This window comes from Gracilinanus agilis, chromosome 2, assembly GCF_016433145.1.
Source record: "Gracilinanus agilis isolate LMUSP501 chromosome 2, AgileGrace, whole genome shotgun sequence".
Taxonomy (NCBI): domain Eukaryota; kingdom Metazoa; phylum Chordata; class Mammalia; order Didelphimorphia; family Didelphidae; genus Gracilinanus; species Gracilinanus agilis.
The window spans coordinates 697,171,523-697,182,826 of NC_058131.1; positions in this window are offsets into that span (position 1 = coordinate 697,171,523).

The window sequence follows — 11,304 nt, forward strand, 5'->3', positions numbered from 1 at the left end:
AGGGAGGGAGGAAGGAGGGAAGGAAGGAAGGAAAGGAGGGAGGGAAAGGAAGGAAAGAAAGGAGAAAGAAAGGAAGGAGGGAAGGAAGGAAAGGAGGGAGGGAGGAAAGAAGGAGGGAGGGAAAAAGGGAAGGAAGGAAAGAAAGAAGGGAAGGAGGGAGGGAAGAAAGAAGGATGGGAGAAATGAGATAAGGAAGGAAGGGAGACAAGGAAGGAATGATGGATAGATGGATGAAAGAGAGGGAGGGAGGGAGGGAAAGAGGAAGAGAGGGAATAAGGAAGAAGAAGAAATACATAAAAATATGTAAAAAAGATAGAGCTAGACATTGGACCTGAGGATTCAATAACAGAGGGAATTTCTAAGTGAGGATTTTCCCTATGCCAATGCAAGCTGGCACTTTCTCTGCAAACAAGAGTTAAAGAGAGCCACTTATAAGACTGTGGTAAAGTGACTTGGCCAGGGTAACACAGTCAATAATAGTCAATCAATAAACATTTATTGTGAACCTGCTATGTATAAGGCATTGTATTAAGCACTGGGGACACAGCCAGAATGTCAAAATCAGGACTTGAATTCAAGTCTTTTTAGCCTTAAGACTAGCTCTCTCTCCATTATGGCCCTCATACACACATCATTTGTGCATGACTGACGGTGGAATGGAGAAGGGCACATTCTACGATCCCTTTTGGTGAGATTGGTACTCTGGACCCTGATCATGGGACACAATTTGCACAGCATCTTCTCAGCAAGTTGTCTTTTTGAAAATATGATGAGCCCTTTTGGGGGTGGAGCCAAGATAGCAGAGTAAACCAGAGCAGCTCCGTGCCATCATGAGAATACTCTTCAACCAAGATAAAAATATCACCACAAAATGAATACAAGAGTGAAAGAACCAACAAGGAGATAGAGTGAAACAACTTTCAAGAAAATAAAAACCCTAAAGGTAAGTAAAGAACAGCTGGGGCATTGGGGTGAGAGGATAGTAGAGAAAGCAAGTAGATATACCAAAGTAGGAAGCACAAGCCAAGAGAAAGCCACACACCCCCTCCCCACATCAGCTGTCTGAAGTTTGGGAACCTATGTCCAAGCTGACATCCAGACCCTGAGAACCTGCCTGGGCAAATAGTGGTACTAGCCAAATCATACCCCTTGAAATTTCAAACCTTTGAAGAAGTCCAAAGACCCAACCCATGGAATTCTAGCCAGGGCTTGAGATAAGAACCTCGTTCACAGTTTGGGGTGTTTTTTTGCCTAAAACTTAGGGCAGAGCTCCAAAACGGGACAATCAAGGGTATGCCTTATTGTTGGAAGCTATTAAGAGAAATTAGAATCTCAAGTAGATATTTTTATCTGGACCCCCTCAAAAGATAAATACAGACTGGCAGAGCCGTGTATTGAATTTTTCTCGTCATCATGGTTGAGACAGAATGGGATATCTAAGATAAAAATCTGAGATTCCTCTTTTGATTCCTTTCATAATTCTCACCTTTCTTTAAAATGCAATATAGTCTTATTGACAAAGCTTTGGGGTCTCAGTAATCCAGCAGGAGGGGGGCTAACACTGTTCCTCTTTAACCAAGAATGCAGCTGCTTAGTACAGCCACAATCGAACCTTGGCAGGGCATCTTGCCCAGAATTAAAGTAAAATAATGAGGCTCAAAAAATTGTTTAATACCATCAAGGCTCAGAACTTCAGGGGCTTCCCAGCCTAATGTGATATCCCAGGCTTCACCTTATGATAACACATATAGTTGATAGTTTAGCATAGGTTTTTGTCTACACCTGGAGGCTTCTAAGGCTTTTGTTTTGACTATAGTAAAAATACTGCTCTCTGTAACTGTGGGAAACTTTCTTGGGCTTTTGGGGGAAGAGGATCTTTAACTTTTTAAATAATAAACTGGTGACTCCATTGTACCTCAGAGCACTCTGAGCTAACAAGCCGTATTTCCAATCTGTTATGTTATTTACATCCAATGACCACCCTAGGCCACTCGGATAAGTTTCTGGTTATAGAGCAGGATCTCTATACCTGATTGGATTAGGTACACAGCCCTGACCTGATCAAGACCAGAGTGAAATCAAAAGCTTACACCTAAGCCTGAGGCAAGTCTTTAAGCTATCAGCATCTTAAGGGTCAAATCAGCAAGGAAAGGGGCTCTCAGAGCTCTCAGTCCTCAGACTATCACCCCATATATTAAGATAGGAAAAATAAGCAAACAACAAAAAAAAATACCTAACACTGAAGGATTTTTATGGAGACAAATAACAAGGTACAGACACAGAAGGGAACAGTGAAAGCAAAGGAAAAACATGCAAAGTCCAAAAGAAAAATGTGAATTAGACACACATTCTGGAAGAACCACTTCAAAAACAAATTAAGAGAGGCAGAGGAAAAGTGGGATAGAAAAAAGAAAGTGATACAAGAAGAAATGGACCAATTGAAAAAGGAGAATCAAAAACTGACAGAGGAAAATCAGGTCTTAAAGATCTGAATTGACCATCTAGAAATTAATGAATCATGAGAAATCAAGAAACAATAAAACAGAATCAAAGGAATGAAAAAAAAACAGAGGAAAACATGAAATATCTTATTGAAAAATAACTGAACTAAAAAATAGATCTAGGAGAGACAATTTGAGAATTATTAGACTACCTGAAAGCCATGATCAGGAAAAAACCTTGGACATCATGTTACAAGAAATTATCAAAGATATCCTTTAGCCCAGATAGCCCAGAGATCCATGAACAAGAAAATAAAATTGAAATTGAAAGAATTCACAGATCACCTCCAGAAAGAAATGCTCAAATGACAACTTCCAGCAACATAATAGCTAAATTCAAGAGCCACCAAGCCAAGGAAAAAATATTCCAAGTAGTCAGAAAGAATTCATTCAAATTCCATGGAGCTACAATCACGATCACACAGGACCTAGCAGCTTCTACATTAAAAGATTAAAGGCATGGAGTCATCTATCCAATAAAACTGAATATATTCTTTCAGGGGAAAAGTGGACATTCAATAAGATAGAAGAATTCTAAGCATTCCTAAAGAATAAGCCAGACTTAAACAACAACAAAAAAACTGAAGTCCAAACACAAGACACAAGAGAACCCCAAAAAGATAAATAAGAAAGAGAAAATTTAAGGGACTTATATTAAGGCCAAAGTGTTTATATGTCTACAAGGAAAGAAGATTTCTGCAATTCTCAAAAATTACTCTTAGTAGTAGAGAAGATAGAAGGAATTTACTCAGAAAGAGAGTGGAGAAGTAAACTGATCATGAAGTTATTATATATGTATGTATATATATATATTATGATATATGATGATATGATGTATATGCAAATGTGATGATATGGAACAATATGAAGGTATGATATGATATGGAGATGAATGATATGTAAAAAATCAATCAAGGGTTGAAAGAGAGGGTTGTACTGAGAGATAAGGGGAGAGATAGAATGGGGTAAATTATATAACATAAAGAGGTATGAAAAATCATCATAGAGAGGGGAGGATAAGGGTGGTGATGGGCAATGCTTAAATTTTACTCTCATTGTAACTGGCGCATAAAGGGTAAAACAAGTATACTCAGTGGGGTATAGAATTCTATCTTACCCTAATCAGTGGGGTATAGAATTTTATCTTACCCTACAGAAAAATAGAACGGAAATAAGACAAGGGGAAAAGAAGGCAATTGGAGGGAGTGAGAACTGGAGGGGTGACAAAAAATGAAATACTGGTGAGGAGGAATAGAGAGAAAGGGAATAGAGCAGGATTTAAAGGGAATAATATAATGGAGGGCAACACATAGATAGTAATCATAACACTGATTGTGAATGGGATGAACTCATCCATTAAACAGAAGCAGATAGCAGAGTGAATGAAAAACCAGAATCCTACTATATGTTGTTTAGAAGAAATACATTAAGGGTGACACACAAAGGTTCAAAGTAAAGGGCTGTAGTGGAATCTATTATGCGTTATCTCAAGTCAAAAAAGGAGGAGTAGCAATCATAATACCAGATAAAGCTAAAGTAGATTAATCTGATTAAAAGAGATAAGGAAAGAAATTACATTTTGCTAAAGGGTACTATAAACAATGAAGTAATATCATTACTAAAAATTTGTGCACCAAAAGGTAAGGCATTAAAGAAAAATTAAAGGAGGTCAAGGAGGAAGTATACTGTAAGACCATACTAGTGGGGGATCTCAACATTCCCCTTTCAGAACTAGATAAATTGAACCAAAAAAATAAATAATAAAGAAATAAAGGAAGTGAATGAGATGCTAGAAAAATTGAAGCTAATAGACATCTAGAGGAAACTGAACAGGGATAAAAGGAAATATAATTTCCTCTCAGCAGTACATGGCACATATACAAAGATCAACCATGTACTAGATAATAGAAATATTGCAGACAAATGCAGAAAAAGCAGAAATAATAAATTGAACTTTTTCAGATTATAATTCAATAAAAAATTATAATTAACAAGGGTCCATGGAAAGGCAAATTTAAAAATAATTGGAAACTAAATCTAATTCTTCAAAACTGGTGGGTCAAAAAAGAAATAATAGAAAGAAACAATTACAGACTTCATTAAAGAGAATGACAATGACATATCAAAACCTATGGGATACAGCCAAAGCTATACTTAGGGGAAAATTTATATCTCTGAGTGCTTATATCAACAAAATCAAGAGGGAGGAGATCAATGAATTGGGATTGTAAATTAAAATATTAGAAAAAAAAAACAAATTAAAAATCCCCAGGTAAAAATTAAATAGGAAATTCTAAAAATTAAAGGAGAAATTAATAAAATTGAAAGTAAAAGAACTATTAAACTAATAAATAAGTCTAGGTGCTGGTACTCTGAAAAAACAAATATAATAGATAAAGTACCAATTAATCTAATAAACAAAAGTAATAAGAGAATCAAATTAAGAGTATGAAAGATGAAAAGGGTAATCTCAATTCAAATGAAGAGGAAATTAAGGTAATTATTAAGAACTATTTTGCTCATTTATACATCATAAATATGATGGGTAAATATTTCCCCCCAAAAAAGATTTTGTACAAACAAAACCGATGCAACCAAAATTAGAAGGGAAGCAATAAACCAGGCTGGCATTTTAATAACAAAACTCTTTGACAAAGGTTTAATTTCCCAAATATATAAGGAACTAAGTTAAATTTATAAAAAAAAATCAAGTCATTCCCCAATCAACAAAAGGTCAAGGGACATAAATAGGCAGTTTTCACATGGAGAAATCAAAACTATCAATGAGCTCATGAAAAAATGTTCTAACTCCCTCCTAATTAGAGAAATGAAAATAAAAACAACTCTGTGGTACCACCTTACACTTAGCAGACTGGCCAATATCACAACAAAGTAATAAATGTTGGAGCAGATGTGGCAAAATTGGGACACTAATACATTGCTGGTAGAATTGTGAATTGATCCAACCATTCTGGAGGGAAATTTGGAACTATGCCTAAAGGGCTTTAAATGACTGCCTGCCCTTTGATCTAGTCATACCACTGCTGAGTTTGGACCCCAAAGAAATAATAAGGAAAATACTTGTACAAAAATATTTATAGCCACATTATTTGTGGTGGCAAAAGTTTGGAAAATGAATGGGTGTCCCTCAATTGGGGAGTGGCTGAACAATTTGTGGTATCTGATGGTTATGGAATACTATTGTACTGAAAGGAATGATGAACTGGAGGAATTCCATGTGACCTGGAAAGACCTCCAGGAATTGATGCATAGTGAAAGAAGCAGAACCAGGAGAACATTGTACATAGATTGTAGCATGATCAAATATAACTGACTTCTCTACTAGCTGCAATTCAATGACCCAGGACAATCCTAAGGAACTCAGGACTATCCACATCCAGAGAAAGAACTGTGGGGGCAGAAACGTAGAAGAAAAACATGTGACCCATCATGTAGCTCGATAGCAATGGTATTGGGGTTTTGGCATTAAAAGATCACTCTACTGCAGATATGAATAACATGGAAATGAGTTTTGAACAATGATACATGTATAACCCAGTGGAAGTTCTTGTCAGCTTTGGAAGTGGGGAGGGAAGAGAGGAAGGAAAGAACACAAATCATGTAACCATGGAAAAATACTCTAAATTAAAAAAAAATGTTGATGAGCCTCTTGAACCAGGGGGAGCAGAGTAAAAAGTCATCTGCAATGGGAGCAATAAAAACCACCCTCCATTTTGAAGCATTTCACTTTGGTGCTTTGCCTATTCTCCTTTGGACTCCAGAGACTGGGTAAGGTGATATGCCTTTTCTCGTGTGTGCCTGTGCATGGGTGCTCTGGATTCACATAACCAACAAACACTTGTGGGGTGTCTGCTCTGTGCTGGCATGCTGTGTTAGACACTATGGATACCAAGACAACAAGAATGCAATCCCCATCTTAAGGAGTGAGCTCATAGTCTCATGGGAGAAACAACATGCAGACAACTATGAACAAAGCAGATAGATGCCCACATCTGTGTAAGGCAGAGGATCAACAGAAAGAAGCAAGGGCAAAGGGGGTTATGGGTCAGGAAAGGTTCCTGTCATGTCCTGAATAGGTTCCAGTGTGAGTGTGTGTGTGGGGGGGGACTTGGTCAGACCTGCATTTAGAAAGATCTGTTTGACAGCTGGGTAGGGAATGAATTGACAGACTTAAGACAGGGAGGAGAATATTCTAATAGTCCAGAAATGAGATGATCACAGCCTCTACCCTCCTGGTGGGCAACAAGGATAGAATAGGGAAAGAGGGATTGGGAGACATGTTAAAGTGGCAAAATTCAGAGAATCTGGTAACAGACTGGATGTCCAACATGAAGGTGAAGAGATGAGGATCACATCTAGATTGTAAGGCTCTATGACTAGGTTGGTTTTGGGAGTGGGAACCCTTGACAGGAAGAAGGAAGTGAAGATGAAGGGAGTATTTTAGGGAAAGACAATTATTTTAGTTTGGAATATGTTTAGTTTATAATGTCTGGAGGGCATAAAGTTTGGGAAATCCCCATGGCACTTGGCAATGAATGTTTGGAGTTTATGAGGGATGCTAGAGCTGCATCAATAGATTCATGAGATCATTGAGAGCTGATGAGATACCCAAGTGAGTTAGTTGAGGAAGGACAGAAGAATAACCAGTACTGAACACCGAAGGATCCACATTATTAGGCTTCATGCCCTGGAGAAGGAGAGAAAGAGCTCAGAGAGAAAGAATGGGAAGGAGAAAGTGTGAAAGAGAACTAGAAAGGAGAGTAACAAGGAGAAGCAGGTGATTTAAAAGGTCAAAGGCTCCAGATAGATCAAGAAAGATTAAAAGAGGTCATTGATTTCTGAATTAGCAGGTCATTAGAGAGACCAGTTTCAGCTGGATGATGGGCTCCAAAGTGGGGCTGCATATAATTAAGAAGAGAGTGACAGAAGAGATGGGGTAATCAATAAGTGTAGATGGCCATCTCAAGAAATTTCACAAAAAATGGAGGAAAGCTAGCAATGATAGCTGGTCAGGACTGGTGGATTAAGAGGATTTTGGAGGATGAGGGAGTAAAGGGCATGTTTGTGGATAGAAGGATGTCCAAGGCTACTTCTGTAGGACAAGAGAAGTGAGAGGATCACCCTACTAGAATGGAAACTGGTTCTGGACACAGGCATGGTGGCCTCCATGCTACTTTCATTGAGACAAGCATGGTCCTCCCCAGGTGCATCATCTCAACTGCACTCCACTGAGAATGCCTGAGACCTTGCAGTAGGCATCACATCTTTCCTCCAACACATTTATTACAATATTTTCTACCATCCACTGAATGCAAACCCTTGGGGACAAGAAGTTGTTTCATTATTTGCATTTGCATGCCTCTTGACTGGCATGTAGCAGATGTCCCTAAAATGCTCAATAATTATGGATTGAATGACTATTTGATAAAGCTGGAATCAGATACTGTGACTGAAAAGGCTGTTCCTTCAACCTTGCATTGTATCTCAGCTAGAGCTTTCAGCTGAGGTGGTATTTTCAGGGCACCTAACCTAATTTGTTCCCTATTTCCTACAGGGACTGTGATTAGTCAATCTCTCACCTGCAGAGTAGAGCTAACCTTCCCTTAGCTGGCTGCATCAGCCAATGGCTCTGACACTCTCTTCCTCTCACCCAGGCTGCACAAGAATATCAGAGGATTCTTCTCAGCCCTGCCCTTTGAACACTTCTCTTGGTATTCTCCTGTTTGATTTTGTTTTCATTTGATATTTTGTTTTTTTAATTATATGTAAGAACAATTTTTAACATCAGTTTTTTTAATGCTAAGCTTCAAATTCTCTCCCTCTTTCCCTTCCCTCTTCCCCTTCCTGAGATTGCTAGCAGTTTGATATAGGTTATATATTGCAGTCATGCAGAACATCTCTCTCTCTCTCTGTTGTGAAAGAAAACAGATGAAAAATAAAGCAAAAAATAGTATGTTTCTATCTGCATCCATCAGATCTTTCTCTGCATGTGGATAATTAACCTTTTCATCAGGATCCCCTTGGTATTGTCTTGGATCTTTGCATTGTTGATAGCAATGGAGCTTCCGAATTGGTCATAATACAGTGTTCTCCTGGTTCTGCTCATTCACTTTTCATCAGTTCGTATAAGTCTTCCCAGGGTTTCTCTGAAGCTGTCCTGCTCATCATTTTTTATAGCATAATAGGATCACATCACGATCTTGCACTTGCAGCAGCTGCCAAGTTTCAGCCCTATTCTGGCTCTGATTTTGCATCATACATGGGAAATTCTGGGGCTCTTCGGGGGGAGTATGGATGTGCATCATGTACACTCTCTGGCTGCCCATTGCATCCAGCTTGACAGAAAGGTATAGCTGAGTGTCTTCTCTCAGGGGTTCTCCTTTGTCTACCATGGGACAAGAATATTGCTAATATTGGCAGCTTCATTATGAAATAAATACTTAGAAATTTCAAAGCATCTCTGTGGAAGCCTGGACTTTGAAGGAAGACCGGCTCAGCTATGCATCAAAAGCTCACTATAGAAGAAACTGCAGATGCCATCGATATGCCTTTAGGTAAAATCTTTTCCAAGTAACAGAGCTGAAGAAAGATGCTAATGGAAACTGAAAATCACCTTGTTGGACCCATCCAAGTGCAACTTTGCCACTTCTCTGGGCACTGGCTCTCTCCAGCCTGGGTGGGAAGCCTCATTACCCAGGGAATGATTGTCATGATGAGACATTGATGGATTCCACCATGATCATGGACAACTTGAAACTGTCCATCTAGTTGGGTTGTCACTTGGAATCCTAGACACTGAGGCTAGCTAACATCACTTACCAGGTGATAAATTGATTGAATTGGCCATAAAGAAATTATCTGGGCACATTGGAGGCATTCCAAGGATGCTGGCAGATATGGAATAAGGGGACAAATAAATTCTCAAGATTAAGGAGGCATTGTCCTCATCATTCAAGGAAGAGAAATGGGATAATAGAGCTCAGCTGAAGGCTTAGAGGTTAAATAGAGAGAAAACAGCATGGCACTAGGACAGCATCTTTTCCTCCTGCACTAAAAGTGCCAGCCCTTCTCCAAAATCAGAATGATATTCTCTGCTCCCCAGTCTGCTCAACCCATTGATCCACTGCCCTGCTGCCGCCTTTGATGTCTCTGGATCAAAATGTGGATTTGAGATTCTGAGCATCAGCCACAACAACATCTGTATCTATCTACCCACACAAAAATACAGGCAACATCCACCAGGAAAATAACCCATATGTATTTGTAGAATTGAATTAAGTTCATTCTGATACAAAACTTTCTTTCTCTGGCTCAACTAAGACCCATCCCCGAATAGGACAACCCTGACTAGGACATAGCCAAGAGGAATAAAACAGGTAGGAACTTTTGCTATTTAAATGCAAATCAACTGTCTAACCATCCTTCATGAGGAGGCTAGTCATCTCCCTTCATATAAGGCTAGCTGTCCTGCTCCTGGCTCCAATATTGTGTCATCCCTGGCTTCCTTCAAGGCTCATGTTTGTTGACAAGTACTGAGTAAAATCTCTCCCAACCCCTATTTCTAAGTGCTCTCAGACTCCAAAGAACTTCTGTTTCCTTTTGTTAGGAGGTAGTTAGAGGGAGTTTGGGCAGGTAAGTGCATAATGGATAGAATGTTAGGCCTAGAATTAAGAAAACCTGGATTCAAATTTGACTTTACATACTTCCTAGCTGTGTGAGCCTGGGCAAGTCATCTAACCTTTGTTTGCCGTAGTTCCTAATCTATAAAATGAGATGGAGAAGAAGATGTCAAATTACTTCATTACCATTGCCAAAAAAAGCCCAACTGGCATCATGGAGAGTCAGCTATGACTTATCAACAACCACAGCAGAGAGTCTTTGTTCTATATATGTGTTCTTGTAGTCAACATGAGAAACACAATAGGTACCATTTATATAGTATGTTATGATTTACAAAGTGAATTAAATTATCTAATTTTGTCCTCCTTACAGCCCTGGGCAGGGTAACAGCTATTCATCTTAATTTTACAGATCAGGAAACTGAGGTAGGCAGAAGTTAATTGGCTTGTGCACAACAGACAGCTCCTAAGTTTCTGAGCCCATCCAAATCTAAACTCAGGTCTTCCTGACTCTAAGTCCAGTGCTCTATTGATTGAACCACCTAGCTGCCTTTGACAAGTCTATAGGCATGGCTTTTGCTTGGGGGCATCCCCACAGAATGCGGACATGTGGGACAGCATGCGGATATATGGTCCTCTTCCTTCTCTACAGCATGCTCCTACCATCATCACCACCACCACTCCGCAGGGACCATGGAGGCAAGTTCTGTTATGGGAGATCCCATGTCATCTGCCTGGGAGCCAGGGAAGTTTCCAGTTTTTGCTGACCCCAAACCAGTGCTGCTGCCCCCTCCTCTTTAGTTCCCTTCTGTTTAGGTTCTCTCTGTGTTCAGGAGAATGTAAGCCCCTGAGGACACAGATTGCTTGCTTGCTTGTATTTGTATCTTTAACAATCAAGATTATCCTTGGCGCATGAAAAATGCCTAATAGAAATGCTTTCTTGTCTCTGTCTCTCCCCCATTCCCACTTCCTCTCCCTGTGTGTCTCTAACTCCATCTCTGCATTTCTCTGGGTCAATCCCATACACAAGAGGAGTTCCCACTCTCACAGTCCTAACAAAATGGCATCTGGAATTGCTCAAAGATCCTCTCATGGAGGAAAACTCCTGAGCACCAAGGAGCCAATCAACTTCAGGCAGCTCCAATTAGGAGATTCCTCAGCAC